We start from the raw sequence: 6,000 nt of genomic DNA, 5'->3' as shown, positions 1-6,000 counted from the left end.
AAACAATACTTGGAGCACTCCAACGTGGTGTTCGCACAATGGCTCGGGGAACCTGGGGAAGTTGCATATATCCTCCTTGAAGGAGCAAGAGGAAAACTTTTCACACCTGGATTCCAGTGCCTCATCAAGGGTGCAGTTATTTTATGTCACCATTATTGCTTACTTTTCAGTGAAAATAACAACCCAAAGATAAAACTACTTCAGGGTTTTATACGGATGAAGAATGGCAGAATAGCTCACCTGGTATTGTCCTCTTTGGTGATAGTTTTCAGGCTGTTGGTTGATCTGTGGCTGGTGCCAAGTGATTGATATTCATATGCACATTTTCTTTGTAGTTTTGAAACCTTTTTTCCCCCTAGTGTTCCCTCGAGAATAACATAACAACACGCCTAGGATTGCTCTGTCAGCAAAGACTACCTTCTGCCTTTTCCTCCTATAGCCGAGAGCCCTGTGCTTTCAGTGGCAGTGAAAGAGTTAAATTTCAGAGTAATGAAGGACGCTGGACTTTGAAAATTAATCATGGACTATAATAATTATTGGTACTTACCAGGCGAAAAATGTGCCCAGGACACAATTATTCCGGTACACAGAAATGTCACAGGATAAACTGCTGCTGTGTCCTGTCATTCCTGCCATGGACGTTTAGATATAGATCCTCAGTGGGACTCGGAGACGTACACAGCTCGGCGCGGCTGGGACTGGCCTTCGCTCCGCTGGGATGTGCTCTCAGGTGAGGGGTGTAAAAGCTGATCAAATTATTGGGCACCTTCAGACCTTGCCTGGGGCTACTTGCTTGGAAACCCAGGTGGGTGTGCTGGGCTTGATTAGTGTCAATATTTTAAAACGAGGTGGATGTTAATGCAACAAAATACAGGTTTTTAACACAATGTGAAGGGAAGTCTCTGCTAAACAGGAGATGTTAAAGAGCTCTCTACAAGAGGCTTAACTCAGGATGCTTGTAGTCTTTTAGTGTGTGATTGTGGCTGTTCTTAAAAAAATGAATAGAGCTTTCAGAATTCAAAGGACTATTTTCCTTTCCCTTCTGATCTGGCCTTCCTTTCTCCCCACATACCCTGAGTTGTCGACTTTTATTCTCTTCTCTGATCCTAGAAAACACGAAGGCCAGGATCAGAGAATACTTTCTTCTCAATTAAAAATAGAAAGTAGGCAATGAAAAATAATTAAAGGATTTCAAGAAGCAGAAGGGAAAAAAAAAAAAAAAGAGTCACATATATCTTGCGTGCAAGCAGTGACAGTCTAAGTAAGAAAGATCATGGTTTCTTATTAAACTCTACCCGTGTGAGATAGTTGAGTATTGCACAGAGGTAGAATTTAGCAAGCAGCGCCAGCCCGCACGCACACAGGTGTACACAGCCTTTTTCATCCCCTCTTGGCACCACTTTCTCTACCCCCTATCTACACAAGGGTGCATGTGCTTCATGCGGCTGCAGGTAGCCGCCGGCGGGGCGCCCCCAAACCCGCTTTTCTGCCGTGGCGCCTCCCCATATCGCCCCGGGAGGGTGCTCCGGGAGCGGGGCCGGGGCGGTGCGGGAGCGGGGCCGGGGCGGTGCGGGGCCGGGGCTGCGCGGAGCGGGGCCGGGGCTGCCCGCGCTGTTCGCCGCGCCGCCGCTGGGGGTATCTTTGTACCATTTTTCATCCAGCAGCAATTTGGAGTGGAAACGTGTAATAGGGGAAAAAGCAGGCTTCTCGGCGGTTTTAGCGAGCCGTGCATGCAGGAGCCAAGCAAGATTAACACCCCCGTACCCCCCCGCACGCACACTGGCACACGCACACACACACGCAGCCCTCGGGGCACCGGCGCGGCTCCGAGATCACCCGCCGGACATCAGGCGAAAGGGATTCGTCTGGAGGGCAATTTCGGATCGGGAGAGATCTATTGGATTAGTAGGATTATCTGCTCGCAGACGGAGAGAAGTAGCGTTTGATCATTCCTATTGCTTGCCTGATGGTCGGATTTAAATGGAGGTGGCTCGGCACGGATGAGGCTGAATTCCGGATGGGGATTTCCAGCCCCCCCTCCCCTCGCCCCGATCCGAGGAAAGGGGAGACAAATATATAAAAATCGATATAATTCGGAAGTGTCCGAGGCACGATTGAGAAACCTCCAGCTCGCGGCGGCTGGGAGAGAGCCGGAGGAGGCGAATCCGGTGAATTACAGTTTCAGCTGCGATTGCAGAAAAGCGGCCGTGAACTGGTAAATACTTTGATGCTGTCGGCGTGCGGGGCGAGCCCGAGCCGGGATGGAGCGGGGCGGCCGGGCCGGGCCGGGCTCGGCACCCCCGGGCAGGGCAGGGCAGGGCAGGGCGGCTGCGGGGCCGGGGCGCGGGGCTGAGCCCGGGGGCTCCTTGCAGAGCCGGCTCCGAGCCGTGCGTGCGTGTGCGTGTCTCCGCGGGCAGGGAGATGGCATTTAAGCTGCTGCAACTCGCCCGGGGAGCGGGGCTGGGGTGCGGGGCTGCGGCGGCGAGCCCGAGCCGTGCCTCGGGGGAGCGGCGGGGGGGGGGATAGGGTGTTCGCAGGGAGATTTGCACACACGCCCCCCCGCACAGGCACAGCCCGCATCTGCCACAAGCGCCGTCCGCCCGCCGGCTCCTGCCCCCGCCGCCGCCCGAGCGAACTTTTCCTCCCCCGCTCCCCCCGGGAGGGCCGGGGCTGCCGCCCGCCGCTGGCCCGGGCACGGGGAGCTGTGCGCGCCCCGCGGCGCGGCCGGTGCCTCCGCACGGAGCCGTGGCTCTTCCTCGGCTGCCATGCCTGATGGAGGGATTTTTTTTTTTTCCTTCTTCAGACATCTTCTCGCTCGGGTGTTAAGTACCGGGTTTCCCCCCCCCCTCCCCGGTCCTGTCTTCCTGACGATCGCACTAGAGCCTGATCTTTACTCGCTGAAGGAAAATCAATTTTCAGCAGGTTTAATTAAAATTAATCAGTCAAATTACTTAATATTAATTGACTTATAATTAAAGCCAGAAAGTTACCTTGGAATCAGGAGCAGGGATATTCTCTCGAATCGTTATAAGGATGCATATGGTTCTAGAGCAATTACATTTAAATAATTGTTTAAATAAACCAAAATCGAGCTCGATTGAAGTGTTGCGTTCTTGGTGCTGCAGGTGACACAATCTGGACAAGCTCTTTTCTTCTGTAAATTTGCTGACCTTTTTAAGGAATATCATTTTAGTTTGACACTGGGTTTGCTTTCTAGAAGGCCAGTTTGTTTTAGCTCTAACAACTATGGCATTAAAAAAAACCCCTAATATAAAATGGAAATATATCTTACGGAAGCTATAAATATCAAAGTGAATGTTTTTAGCACGTTTAGATGTTCTGTGAATTTGAAATGAAGCAGATTTTTTTTCTCAGCATAAGAGTAAGAAACTGTTTTAGGAAATATTTCTTCCAGGACTGCCTTCCGCTGTGGTAATATTTGCATTTATCCAGAGCCTTAGTGGGACCAGACTGTACTGGCAAATTCACAGAGATAGTTCATATCTGAAACCGTGTATTTGTGATAATGCTCAAAATAATTTTCCTGTGCTCCCTTAAGACCTAGGTTGGTTTTTGGTTTGTTTGCTTTTTATAGTAGCAGCATTTCTGATGCATCTACAGACTGTTGTTATTGATGAAAGAGCAACACTGTGAGCTTTGGGACCTTTTCTCCTACTTTTTTTTTGGGCTGGCTTAATTGAAGCAAAAGGATACTTACGAAATTGCATGTAATTTATTACAGGCGTCTGACAAAGGAAAGACCCATGTATGATATAACCAAACATTTTAAAATAGAGCCCATTATTCAGGGCCCTGATTTTCAAAGGTACTGATTCCCATTGACTGCACTGAGACTTGTGTGGGCTCAACAGCTGTAACACGCAGCCCACTTTTGCATCTTTGAAATTAGATTTGCAGATTGGGAGCCAAAAGCTAAGTAGCCATGTTTGGAAATACTGGTTGGGAGGGTTTTTTCTTTTTCTTCTTTTTCCCCCTCTTTTTTTCTCTGGTGCACGATGCAGGGTTAAAGACTACTTCTTGGTTACTTTTGATGAATGACACCGTTTTTCTCATGCTACAGCTACAGACTGCAGCAATGTTGCGAAAGCAGTTTTGCAGTAGATGATTAGGGGGTCCTTAGATACATATGAAGAGATCCCATTTGCTCTGTGTATCTCATGTGAATCATGGGCAGACTGTGGGAAGAAAAATGAGGCTGAGGACAATCATACTAAGTGTGCTGGGAAGCAGGATTTGGCTGAACACCTCTGTTCTGTGATTAACCAAAGTAGCAACAAAAGCCATCAGAGAGTGTTCAGGCTGTTTAAATAATAAGTTGTGTAGAAGCGAGGAGATGAGCTGTCGTCCTGATACTGCTTTGGTTATCTTACCCCTTTTTCTGCAGTAGGGTAAGAAGATAATATCCTAGCTGTTGATACTTAAACATCCTTAACGAAGTGGGGTTGCTCTGGATTACTTGGCTGGAGGTGGAGCAGTCTGCTGAGGAGGGTTATTTAAAGACTGGGACAGAGCTGTAGGCAGATAAATTGATTTGCAAATGAATGGAGGATTTGAACATGGTAATGGTGGTAGTTTTATTTTTTATCAGTTTGCATATTTAATATCCACTGGCATACACACAAGCATAAACCACTCTAATTGTTCAAATGGAGTCTGGGGAAAAGAGAATAGAGCAGAGGCTTAGATATGGTCTCAGTTTGTAATGGATTGGCTTGCCTTTCTTTATTAAAAGCAAATATACATTCCTTTCTAATAGAGATGTGGAGCTGTATTACAGATCCTTGGCTAGCTTTGAATTATTTGTTTGATGTCATATTTATTATGTTTTTTTAATCACATAAAAAAGAAACTATTTAAAAATTAAATAGTGAAAAAGAAGGGCAAAAAGAGACAAGACATTCTTTGAAAGCAAATAATGAAAAGGCAACATTTTGCCAGAGATTCAGTACAAACCTTTGTGGATTTCTTTTAATAAAGGACGGGCAGTAACCAATCTGATTCAGTAAACAATATAATTTCTGATTAGTTTCAGATGTCCATCCATGGTAAGTATAACAGGTAATGATGAAAAATAGATCCCGACTCATGAATAAATGCTGTTATAAAGGCATGTTTCCATTACTGTAGCCCTGTTTCTGAGCTCTGCGCTATGAAGAAATGTATGCCTTCAGAGGGGGATGCCTGCCCGCTACCCCATCGTTGCAGAAGAGTTTGGGAGGGAGGGAGGGAGGGAGTTAGGGGATGCAAAAAAAAGCAGCTGACGGGGAAACTTCCTCGTGTATTGCATATTGAAAGCACATCCTGTAGTTTTAATAACAAGTGATGACATTACATTCTGCAGAATGACTATTGAATTATCACAGTTACAAGGGGAAACCGTGTTGGCTTCTTGGTGACTCAGCTCCACACTTCCACCTGCCTCTGAAAACCCCACATGTTTTCCAACAGACTTCGTTTTCATAATTATTAACTGCTAGTTGATGATGTGCTGCGTATTATCCAGAGATAAAAAGTGACTAGTTGGCTACTTAGTACCATGTTCAAGTTTTCCTGTGCACCCACTCTAACATGCCACTTTTCACTAAAAAACAAAAGGTGGTGTAAAGGGACACACCATCTGTGTGAAACCGTGGGGCACAGACTCGACTGTAAGTAGCCTTATGGTAATCAAGCTGTGTAAAGGTCTGGGCTGCATGTATCAGTGTAAAATACTTTTTCCACTGCTGTGGGCAAATAAAAGATGAGGCCATTAAAAGAAAAGCAATGGGAGTTCTCTTTCCCCCATTTGTTGAATTCTTCAGGTTTGTCCTCAGAATACTTTCTGCATAATCAGTTTTAGTGCTGCCTTTGGGTAGTCTGTTACTTTCCATTGATGCTTGGTTAGGTCTTTTGCACCGTATTAAGGGAGAATGTAAAGCTTGGAAATTAGCAACACGTGACTGTAAAATCATAAAAGTGATCAAGGACACTTTAGAAATA

This window comes from Gavia stellata, chromosome 11 (assembly GCF_030936135.1).
Source record: "Gavia stellata isolate bGavSte3 chromosome 11, bGavSte3.hap2, whole genome shotgun sequence".
Lineage (NCBI taxonomy): Eukaryota > Metazoa > Chordata > Aves > Gaviiformes > Gaviidae > Gavia > Gavia stellata.
This window is presented reverse-complemented; position numbering follows the sequence as displayed.